The sequence below is a fragment of the Mya arenaria genome, chromosome 9 (assembly GCF_026914265.1).
Source record: "Mya arenaria isolate MELC-2E11 chromosome 9, ASM2691426v1".
In the NCBI taxonomy this organism is placed as follows: Eukaryota; Metazoa; Mollusca; class Bivalvia; order Myida; family Myidae; genus Mya; species Mya arenaria.
Genome location: NC_069130.1, coordinates 76,244,933 through 76,257,193, shown reverse-complemented (window position 1 = coordinate 76,257,193; position 12,261 = coordinate 76,244,933). Strand labels below are relative to the sequence as shown.

At 33.9% G+C, this 12,261-nt stretch overlaps 1 protein-coding gene across 1 annotated transcript in view; it reads right to left on the bottom strand.

Moving 5' to 3' along the window:
- Positions 1 to 9,725, bottom strand: part of LOC128246584 (galactose-binding lectin-like) — a 32,699-nt gene extending 22,974 nt beyond the window's left edge. Inside the window, exon 1 of the mRNA XM_052964846.1 lies at positions 9,596 to 9,725. The gene's annotated coding sequence lies outside the window, so the exon portion shown is untranslated. The remainder of the gene's footprint in view (positions 1 to 9,595) is intronic.
- Positions 9,726 to 12,261: the final 2,536 nt, after the last annotated feature.

Below are 12,261 nucleotides of genomic sequence, written 5' to 3'. Positions count from 1 at the left end.
TAGAAACAGTGATTGTATTCCACTGTTTGGTCAGAATCATACTGGCTCTTTTAGTAAGATCGTCGGGGATACTGTTAATAAACAGAAGGACAGTTTTGAACGCATACATAAATCAACGGGATGAAACATAGTAAAATATCTAAGAACTAAGTATATAATACTAATAATTAGTATATATTTATTCATATTTACTTGTGATACGAGTGTTTCTTTTAACGGTACGGTATTCTAATGCCGTGACTTTGATTTTTATATTACTCTGTGTATCTTGGATTTAATTGATACATAATATAATACCCTAACGATGATAAAATTGATAAAGATATTGGATTGCTGACTTAAAGAAAGTTCCTTTTCATACGACATTCGTATAAATTATAAAATAAAAAATAAAATGTGGTAGAATTGAATAAATTTTCGTATTGGACCATTTGTTGTCCGTTTTTTTCATCGTGTCAGCAATGACGTTATTAAAAAATGTCATATTATCCACGACCGGGTTGTTGCCATACTTACCATAAACAAATATTTCAAACTCAAACATCCACATTGCAAACGTTGATTTGAATGACACAAAGATAAATTTTGAAAAAGGAAAAATGTTATGATTTTTGAATAAGGTTAAATATTTAGCAAACATTTGTTGAATCGACTTTAAGGAAGTCTGCAAATGTCCATTGCATTGACTATATTATGGCATAACCCCTCCGTAACGCCATTGGTTTCTTGAATTGTGTTTTAATGTAAACAATGACATGAGATAGATGTGATTTCAATTAACAGTTAAATCCAAATTCTAGAAAATCTCAAGAGATACATCTTGCATGTGTCTAAACCAGTACTGAGCATACCATTTTCCCTGAATTACCCTTATAACGCCAAGCGCCATACATTCATGGTTACAGATTTCTTAAATGAGCCACTTCTACACTTTAATAAATGCTTTACAAATCTTTGCATTGCCCTTGTGGACATTAATAATTAATTCCGTTGAGGAAACACGAATCTGATATTACTTATGTTTTCATATCTATTTCAACAAGTAATATCTTGTGCCAATGCCGCGTGCGGTATACTGATCACTCCTGTTCTCTCTCAGGTTTTGTCCTTTTTTCCAAATATCTCTAGTTTAAGTGTGTGTTGGTCAATATCTGAGTATTTTTGATAAATCAAAGCAATCATTAGAGAAGTTGCCCTCTTCGAAGAAAATATTTGGGCGAAGCCTCAACGAAAGACACAATATTGGAACGGGTAAAATGAAAACGAGACATTGTTGTGTAGTTCACATGTTCCTGACTGGGAAGGCGTTTGATTTGCAGTGTTATGTATAATAATTATATACTGCTGGGCTGGTGTTCATAACGCATCTTAAGTCATTCCTTAACTTAAGACGATTTCTTAATATTTTAATTAAAAGTAAAGTAAAAGTGTTTTTGAAATAGAGGTATTTCAGATAAATTGAAATTATGATACCAAATGATCAGTTAGATACTAAACTTAAGAAAATGACTTAAGATAAAAAATGACTTGAAGGCCTAGTTTAAGCCTTCTTTAAGTGTCCCCCAAAAACAAATAAAATAAAAAAGCAAAACAAAATAAAAATAAATAAAAATAAATAAAAATATAAAAATAAATAAATAAATAAATCGGGTGATAGTACACAACCTCTGTGAATTGATCTCAATCTGCTTGCCTTTATCCCTCTTATCAGATCTCCAATCTGAGTATCCTGCTGTGCAGATTTTTAGGTTTCAATATAGTATTGGACCCTAAATGACCCTTAGCCACTAAACTAATATACAGAAAATTGGCCCTTACTGTGATACCAGTGCAATTAACAAAAGATGCACAGCAGTGGATTGTCATGCCAAACATTCCTTAATTTGGCCTTTAAGATGTTTTATGAATACTGAATCTGGCCTTTATTGGCTGCTCAAGCTGAGACGTGTAAGCATTCGGACAGATAGAGCCCGAAGTCTCAATAAATTGGCAACAATGCCATCATTTTATCCATTTTGGTGGATATAATGGGTTTAATAGTTGACTTTATGAACCGACTGATCTCGGCAAATACAATGTTAGTCTGAATAACAGTGACATTAATAAGTTACATGTTATGATTTGTTAAGCCCAGCTGGGTTAACTGTTTGTCAATTAGACATTTAAACCTTTATCACTTACCCTAAGAAAAGCGCTCCTTTCAAAAAAAAGAACGTAAGGCTGTATATCGAACATTTCCAAGAGAAACGTCGTTTTTGGCGTTAACAGCGTTTCAATAAACAATAGCGAAAGGATATAAGGGTCTTCTTATCACCAAACGTTCGCCAAAATATCGTTAGATCTGAAAAAATAGCTGAAAGGTTAGCAAGTGTCAGCAATTGATTAAAGATTTTAACTTGTATATACAAATACATATAATCTTATATTTGCAATCAATTTATTTCAAAATATTCCACATTTTGACCAAGAAAATGCGATTCGAAAAAGCGAACGAACAATACTTTCGATTATAAGATTGTCTAATCGCATATATTCTGTCCGTAACTATAAGGTTGTATTATTATTATAGGCACTCTTAAGCAACTTGAAACAGGTACGGTAGTAAGGGAAATAAATGTGCATACTCTATCATTTCTATGCATTGTATTCAGATACAGATGCTAACATGATAGTCATGAAAATATGAGAGATGAAGATTGTCATTTTTCCATGAAGTACTGTACTGGACGGTGTGAATTGTGGTAAAGAAATGTATAAAGTAGATCATATACTGAACTAAATGCAAGCAGCAGACGACCAAAGTCAAGAATTTTGCCACTGTATATTACTTTGCCTTTGTATACTTATTTATTTTAGCGCGATTTTTAACGAAAGCTGATAAAATCACGCTCGATTCAGTATCCTGGGTCAAAGCAGTACTTATGTCCATTTTAAAAGGTCAAGAGAAAATAAATGTAGTGGGGATCGATCCAGCAAACTTTTGGGTGAGTGGCGAGCAACTATACCATGCTGTTAATACGAGGTTGGTACAAAACATGTTGCGCAAAACTCCGCGTAACGAACCGACTCTGACAACCCAAGTACCTACAGCTGAGATATTGGAGGTGTTGTCTACATATTTGATGTGAAAAACTGATTGGGAGAAACACACCCTGAACTGGATACTCTGGAATACATTGATCAATTTCCGAAGCAAATACTTTTCTATGTGTCACAATGTGTACATCTTTATATGTGTAGCGATATAGTCGACGTACTTTGAATGAATAGGTTGATAGCCACACAAATTAAAATATGAAATCTATAGATATATAAAAGTTGTAACTGTTTTCATTGATTAGAAATATATATTTGGAATACATATTGCAAAATCCAATCCCCTAGCCAAATTTAAAACCCAACATTTTCGTTTACAATAACATTTACGCCCTGCTTAAAGGCACAAGACATTTTGATTGTCCACTAGGATTCCGTCAAGGTTGTAGTTTAAGTCTTCCCTGTTGATAAATGAACTGCATAGCTTGTTATTAAGCAACCATGTAAGTGGTTTACAGCTTTTTCCTGATAAAATTGAAATATTTTCATTTGGTTTGCAGATGATATTGCGTGTGTACTTGACACCGTTGTACAACTACACAGGCAGTTAAATATTCTACAGGACTTTTGCAATGAATGCAAGCTTGCTGTTAATATAGATAAAACGAAAGTTATGGTATTTAAGGTGGACAATTATCAAGACATGAACACTGGTCTTATGCAAATAGTAAACTTGATGATGTAACGAGTTTTGATTATGTTGGTGTTCATTTCGCAAGTACATTATCTCTGTATAAAATGGCTGAACATATGTCAATTAAGGCAAAATGAGTACTTTTGCATGTTTTAAGTTGGTTTCAGAACTATAATTATGTACTATGTAAAACAATTTTGCACTGTAAAGTATTTTATGCAAACAATATGCCAATTATATTATATGACACAGAGGTATGGGGACTTAAAATATGGTTTGCATTGATAATGTAGAAAATGCTTGTAATGATTGGTTCTATGTGACTTGGGACGTTTCGTCATCGAAAGGTTGTATTAAATACTCGTCTTCTCAGTATGCCAAAACTTAGATAGCCTAAATTATGTTATACATGTGTAAAATGCTTTTATATTCAACTCAACTCAATATTATTTCATCATATCGTAGTTTACATTTAAGTAAAAGCATGTGAAAACTCAATGCATATATAATGTTAACACAGGTATAAAGAGGTGGGTTAATGGCGTCTTCAAAACTGGTTTGGAGTTTATCATTATACAAAACAAATTTAAATAGTAAGGGGAATATGGTTAGTTTAAATAGAATTATTTCTATAACAAAACAAATTCACTTATTTGAATTAGGATACAATATAATCGATACAGTAATGAGATAACAAATGAAAAACTGTTAACACATGATTAGATTCGTTTAAATTGATTAACTAAGATTTTAACAAAAAATGCTGTTTTTCTTAAGGTTTCCGGGTTCTTATAATTTAAAAATTTACTTAAATTCAAGACATTAGGTCTTGAGTAAAAACGACAATGTATGTATTTTTTCTGGTAGGATTAAAAATGAACATTTTAGTAAATAGTGCAATTCGTCACCGATATCGTGTAGATTACAAAACGTACACTCAATTGACATGCGGTACATTCTTTCTCCATCTTCCGACTTCGATAGGAAATTTGTGGTTGCTAGTGCGGAAATGCAAGAATGTAACGTAGATATTTGGGTAAGATATTAAGGTACTCCTCAAATCTAATATTGGACTTAAACCGAGAATACATTTTACCCTAAGAGGAACAATTAAATTGTTCAAAACAAATTTGCTGAAATTGGTCTTCAAGGTTAGATTTCACAAGTTTACTGACATACTTTGCAGGTACTCTTGTTTGATTAAGCCAAACATATGAATAAACCGTTGAATCAAGTATCGACTTGATGTATTGCAACAATCCCAACAACACAACGCCAGCAAACGTGGAGGCCATATCGGCAGTAAGCTGCACCTTGTCAATCTTGGGCGCTATCGTGATCTTTATGACATACATTTTCATACCGGAAATACGGAACACCACGAGGAAATTGGTCACGTGTTTGACTGTTGCAGACCTCTTTACTCCTCTTGGTAAGTTAAGTTCCTTATATTTTTGCATCTCCTGGACCTATATTCTGCAAAGTCTTAATTCATTAACTTAAAGCTGCACTCTCACAGATTGAACGTTTTGACAACTTTTTTATTTTTTGTCTTTGGACGAGCCATTTTTTTTGCGTTGGAAACTGTTTAAGCCATAAAACATTAATTTTCAAACGGAAATATATTTGCTCTTTTTAAGACAAAAAATAAAATAGTTGTGAAAACGGTAAATCTGTAAGAGTGGAACTTTAATAGGTAATATTATCTAGCACAGCATTGACGCTGACAAAAGCTCTTGTTCAAAGCATATCTCAGACGATATAAATTGACTATAACAATTGAAACAATCCATTTCCGAGTCAGAGACATTTCGAAAACGTGGAATAACGAAAACCACATGTACTTTGCTAATCATACGAACTTTGATGGTTCTTTAATGCTTAAATCTTATAAAGCACATTTTGATTATCATTTTTTACCATTTCATGGTTTTTGACCTCAATCTCAATATTTTTACCATTTTAGGGTATTTGACCTCAATATTTTACCATTTGAGGGTATTTGATCTCAATATTTTACCATTTTAGGGTATTTGACCTCAATATCTTACCATTTCAGGGTATTTGACCTCCATCATATACCGTGAATCAAAAACGGGTCCAAAAGATACCCTGTTCTGTACAATACAGAGTGTTGTGACCACCTATTCAAATCTGGTGTCATTCTTCTTGACAGTCTTCATTGCTCTGCATCTCTTTTTGGCAGTCCTCCGTCCGCAGAATAGCCCACGTGGTCTCATTTTGCCTGTGGCTAACATTATAAGCTGGGGTGTACCAGGTACTTACTACCTATCGTATAAAAATGTTTGGTACAAATGTTATCATTAGAATACCGTGCAATCTTTTTAATGATTATATACAGTAACTGACGTATGTTTATACAACTGTTCATCATTTCATACTTATTGTGTATGTATGTCCATATACATAAGTTGTGTGTTTATGAATAAATGGTACTCTTTATTGATAGTTATAACAACGTTGTAACTCCAGCTATCATTATAAGTGTGGCGCTTGCTGAAAATATGCTCGGAAGGGAAGCAAACGATTCAACGACTATCGGAACGGGGTCGTGGTGCTGGGTCAAATGCAGAGAAAGCGACACCCACAAGACACTGTTTTACATGTATTTTACCGGGAAAGGCTTTGAATTGCAGTGCTATTTGTACACAGCGGCTCTCTATGTTTTAATGAAGCTGCGAATAGTAAGTTGTTCCAGTATTACACACTTATAGAATGGCCTGTCTGTCAATAGTCAAAATAGTTGCTCTTTGTCGGCTAAGTTTACTTGTTACTCAGTTGAACAAGGGTTAATCATTCTGACAAATGACCGTCAAGCTTTTGACTAAAAGTACAATATTCTTACATGCACGTTTATGTTTTGTTATTTTCTTTAAAGTATTCAAATATGAAAAGAGGACCCTGAATGGAGGGACTGGGACGTGAACTAGTTAAATTCTGGGCGGCGGTTCCCCATGGTTGTTTTGTCCACCCAGATATGTTCTTTCCGAAAAAGTTTTCTAAAATACCTTCTTAGTCACTTATCAACATTCATGGCATTTTAATAAATGCCCGTTTTTCATTCAACCTGTGTTTGTTTTCCTTTAATCCATACCAGTTCGACTTCCCTGTGCACATGCAACTTTGACCTTAGACAATACATAAATGGATGTACGCTCACCAACGCCATTGTTATTCAATAAATTCATTCATTTACTGTCACGTTCCACTGTCAACCAAGAGATGTTACAGTTTGATAAGAAATAAAGGATTACAGTATATATATATATATAATAGTAAGTATTTTGGGCCGGAGGCCTTTATATACTGAATAAAGTTGAGTTGATTGATTCTGGATAACATGTAAGCGTCTTTTCTATTTGCAATAAGCACTCTTGAAGCAATGTGAACCATCCTTCTTTCTTACCAGGACCACATTGGAGGAGACGGGACTGGCAGATTCTTTGTGTTGATGGACCTCCTCATACATAACTGGAGGATCTTACGGTATGGCTGTTTATATAGGGTGGTATCAGTAAGGACAACCTTGTACTTAACCATATTACAGTGACCTATCTAATTATCAGGGTCCTTTAGAAAAGATATTTTGCCAATTGCCTAATACTTGTCGAACACGAAGAAGCTGATCAGGTGTGAGATTTTCTGTGTCAATCTTCACGTCTCCATTATACTGGTAAATGTAGTTGACGGTTAAGAGGTGACGCTAGATGTTAGGTCATCAATCACTGTTACTTCATTAATACAAGAAAGGTCAAATTTTGGTTTGATTAAAGGGATTGAGCTTAAATATTACAAACACTAATATATTCCCTGATAGGGAATTTTGCATAAGCACCATGCTGTGGCACTTTCATGACAGGAGACCTAACCAAAACAAAGAACTGTCAATAGAAATATTTTCACTAATCAGCTTTTGATTGGTGTGGCGGAGACCATTTATTATGACAGTTTCAAACGATGCAATTTAAAACGTATGCTCATTTATTGACCGTACTGTGACTGGGTGTGGTACAAGTGAGTCAAAGGCCATCAGCCAGGGCAAAGCGGAGGCGACTACGGTTGCAGCCGACTAACAGTGCCGTATGACATTAGTACCCAAAATATCAGGGAACGAAGTGTCGGTATTGGTGTCTGGGACTTACAAGACTGGGACTGGATTTTCTAAATCAAGGGCAGGTGTAGAAATTGCAGAAATGTTTTAAATGTTACTATTGTCGACAGCAACATCGAGATTAATACAAAACTCATTTAGTTTTAGTAATGGTGACTTATTTGGCAAAGACTGATCAAAAGAAGAAGAAACAGGCAACGACAGAGATTCTAACTTAAGCGAACTGGCAAAATATTTCTTATCAATGTCGTACTGGAGGATCCTCATCTGGTTCTGCATGCGCTGTTCTGGATCAACCAATTGTTTATCTAAATCAGGTGTAGGGTTTATTGTTGTGATTAGGTGTGGGCTGTAGTCTTCTGTCTCTACCTCACGAACACCCCGGAAAAATGATCATAATTCACTGCTGCGTCAAGCGACTTCAATGCCATTGTTAAATCAAACAAAGCTAAAAGTACATCACTAAAGCGTGGGAAAATGTTTTAGCTGGATCAGTCACTGAAAAGCTAATAAGATGTGTATATAGCCCCTGATATAAACTCAACAACAACAACAACAACAACATCTTACCCTGATCAGATGTAATGTTGGCAATTGAACTCTATGAAGATGATTTTTGTAAGTTGACTTGTAATCATTTAAAACAATTATTTAAGCTCTGTTTTGAATCTTTTTATACAGACGTTACATATATATAATTCTTGATAATGCTTGGATAGTTGCCGTGTGTACAATAGACTCACAGGAAACCCACACAGAAAAGGGTAAATCAAAAATAGATCAATTAATGTACAAGTTAAACAATAAGCAATTAGGCATTTGGCGCCAAATACTTTAATATATTGCACGGATTCACTACGTTGAAAATAGTCGTAATGGTTTGATTGTGTCTCTTTAGGTAATAACTAAAATTCTGTAATCGTTATCTAAAAATTCAAAAAGTTAAAACGAAGGGTGATAACACAGTTTTTGATCGTTGTCGGTTGATGGAATTTCACAGAAGCGATTAATTTTTCTTTTACTCCTAGTTTATAAATTGCAGCGAAGACATGAATAATTATTATAATACAAGTCAGTAAAATAATTAAACAAAACTATAGACTAGTTTTTCTCGAAAGTGAAATTGCCGACTTTGTACCCCATTCTATAGGCGTCGTCACATATGTATAATTGAATTAATCTTTGATCATGCAGAACATGCTTGTGCTCAAATTACTTAATAACTGTGTGTAATCTTGAAACTCAGTTATTCAAGTATTATGTCGGTCAATGTCTTCAACTGTTAATTGGTTAAAACCAAGGAAACTGCACATGGATCTCTACGGATACACATTTACACACCGAAATCGACGTGATACATGATGTCAGCAAACAGTCAGCAAACCGTCATGTAATAATTGCATTTACTGAATATTATGGCATGGTTCAAAAGCTGACTTTCTTCTTTAATGGTGGGAAATGTAAAATCTCTGAAAGACACAAGCATGACACAAACAAAGCTAACATAACTGACAATAATTATCAGGGATAAGTATCGCCTTTCATAGTGTCCACAATTCTCCAATGGGTACGGGGTTCCATCCCCATCAGAGCTACGTAATCTGGCAGTGGGCGTCTCAGAAAGAGTTACATTGCAGTATAAAACCCAAGAAATCGGTTCGAACGTGATTGATATACTGATTGTAAAATATAACATTAACAAGTAACACACAATATATGGTACAGTATCTTACCTCAAATATCAGAAGTTCCAACTAAGATATCTCCAGTGTGGTAGTGCCTTCTTCGATAGAGAGAAGCAACTTGACAGTGGACTTGGAGAAGTTTGCAAGACAGGAACCTAGCGCTTGATTTCGAGTGTCTGGTTCATTGTGTCCATGAATAAGAATACTTATAGTATCCGTTGCGGTAAGTTCAGAGTCCGTAGTGCCTACATGTTGAATGATGATGCTATGCATACTCGTGATTTTAAGTTTTATCAAAGGCGTCCACAAGCATTGGGGTATATAGCTGTATCACGGACTAGGTCCGTATCTGTATGTTGATCACACCTATTACTGCTTGTTCGCTTATTAATGCATGGTAGATGTCAGTCACCATGATTATCATGACCTCAATTTTATCGGATGATGTCGGGATGATCAATATCATTTTTATGATCAACCTCATTCACGGTTTTTATCAATTAAACCAATTTAAATCAATCAATTTTATAATATTTTTAAATACGAATTTTGGTTGATACTAAATGGATCAGAATGCTCCGAGAAGTCACTACAGACAGTGTAGAAAACAATAATTTCCGGGGGAGTACTTGCGTACACTTTAAAAACCTCCTTGCTACTCCCCTGAATGTTATTTATGGTACTTATTTGAATAAATTTCCCTTTACTCATAATCACAGTGTCTATCTTTTTAACTTTTGATAACATGTATGTACATGAGCTGTAAATCACTTATAATTGTGCATAGCAATGAATTTGTTTGCTGGTTCATGTTGTGCAAATAAAGCTTATTTTCATGTACCTTTTGTTTTAGTTCTTAATAAATATCAACTTAATTTTCATTTCAATAAAGCCATTTTGCTGATATTTTTTTAAAATTTTAACTAAGTACACCGATTCCATATAATATGTATGCCTAATAAAGGGCTGTAACTCTAGCGTTAATAATAACAGATTTATTTCCCTCTTTTAGCTTGTCTCTTATTGAAGAAAATCAAGTTAATGAAAAACGCATAACACATCAAACACAGGTCAAGATATCCGTATAAAACTTGGTACACATGTTGTTAGAAAACATAGGCTCGTATCAAACATTTGGTTTAGCTTTAATATTTCAATTATGATATTTTTTAACTTGAATTTGTACAAACACATTACGGTGCATAAACTTAAAAAGTCTAAAACGTAACGACTTCAGACTACTTAGACATATAGATCTTATTCAGGGAGAAGTGTAGTCTGTGATTACTCTTGTTAAACAAGACGTAATGGCGCACTTGTTTTATTCTTCATAGAGGAATGCTAATGCTGTGGAATTAATTGATAACAAAAATAACATACTGTAGCTACTTTAAGGTAATCTACAGACATATTGTAATTATTTGAAGCTAAAAACAGAAAACAAATGTGTCATATTTAGTATCATTAACTTCAGTAGCATAAGACATATACATGTAAACATAATTAAAAAAAAACAAATAATTAAACAAAACGTGTTCCTTGATATATATGCAATATGCAAATTCCTGGAAAAATATACAGAATCTACCACTTGACACGCAATAACATGTGAGATTTAAATCATAAGATTTCAAGTCTTCTGTGTGCACATTTTAATTTTGTGCATGGACAAGATATAATTGGGTCCTTGAATAACGTTTATTCAATGAGTGCAACCAGACCATATCTGATTGTAGTCCATTTAATTTGATTGACGCTAGCGAAAGGTGACAATGGACTCACTTGGTCAAAGATGTGAAAGTTCTTAAATTTATTTATTGCTCTTTCCACAAGAAAGATTCAGCTGCAATACTTTTTGTCCTTATCACACCAATACCAGTCATTTGCAAGATGTTTCACCATAGCCAGTTATATGGCTTTCAGGTAAGCAACATATTGTTTGACTGCGTTCAGAAGAAGACAAAAATGAAGAAAAAAAAGATATTATATCTAAATATGTGTAAAATGTCATATAATATCATTCAAATATGGTCTGAAAACATATTGGCGAATGGGCTTGATCAATGTGTATTACTAAACAATCAAGAAAGTCGCGAATATATGTGACAAACCGATTATTTGCTTCAAACGTGACTATTTCGGTTAATTATTACGAGATACGTTTTCTATATTAATAAATTGATATATTTTAAAAGACATCATATCTGTTTCTGTACCTTATATCGAATTCCAGCGCTTAAAATTGACCATCTCGCATAAATAACGATCATTCGGAAATCCTCGGCCATATTTATCGAAAACAACCTCGGATGTATTTGGACGGTTTACATTCTCAAAAAGTGGAACGTTTTAGTCCGTTGCAAGTAGATCGCGTACTAATTTTATTTAGAAGTTAAACTTTATGACTTTACTCTTGGGCATCTTAATTATGTTTGCAATTAAACACTTCACTGGCAATCAATTTAAACTTAGATCAATAAATACAACTCTAAAACACTAATTAATTATATAATTCCAAAAATTACGAACTACTTCAACTGATGTACCAGCATACATCCGAAGTTGTTTTCGATAAAAATGGCCGAGGAGCTCCGTATGATATAACGCTCTGTTATCGTGACGTCAACAAAAGGCAGATAATGAAAAATGTAATTCAATATCAATGATAAACACAGAAAAACAAAGATGTTTGCATGAACAACAGAATCAATAAA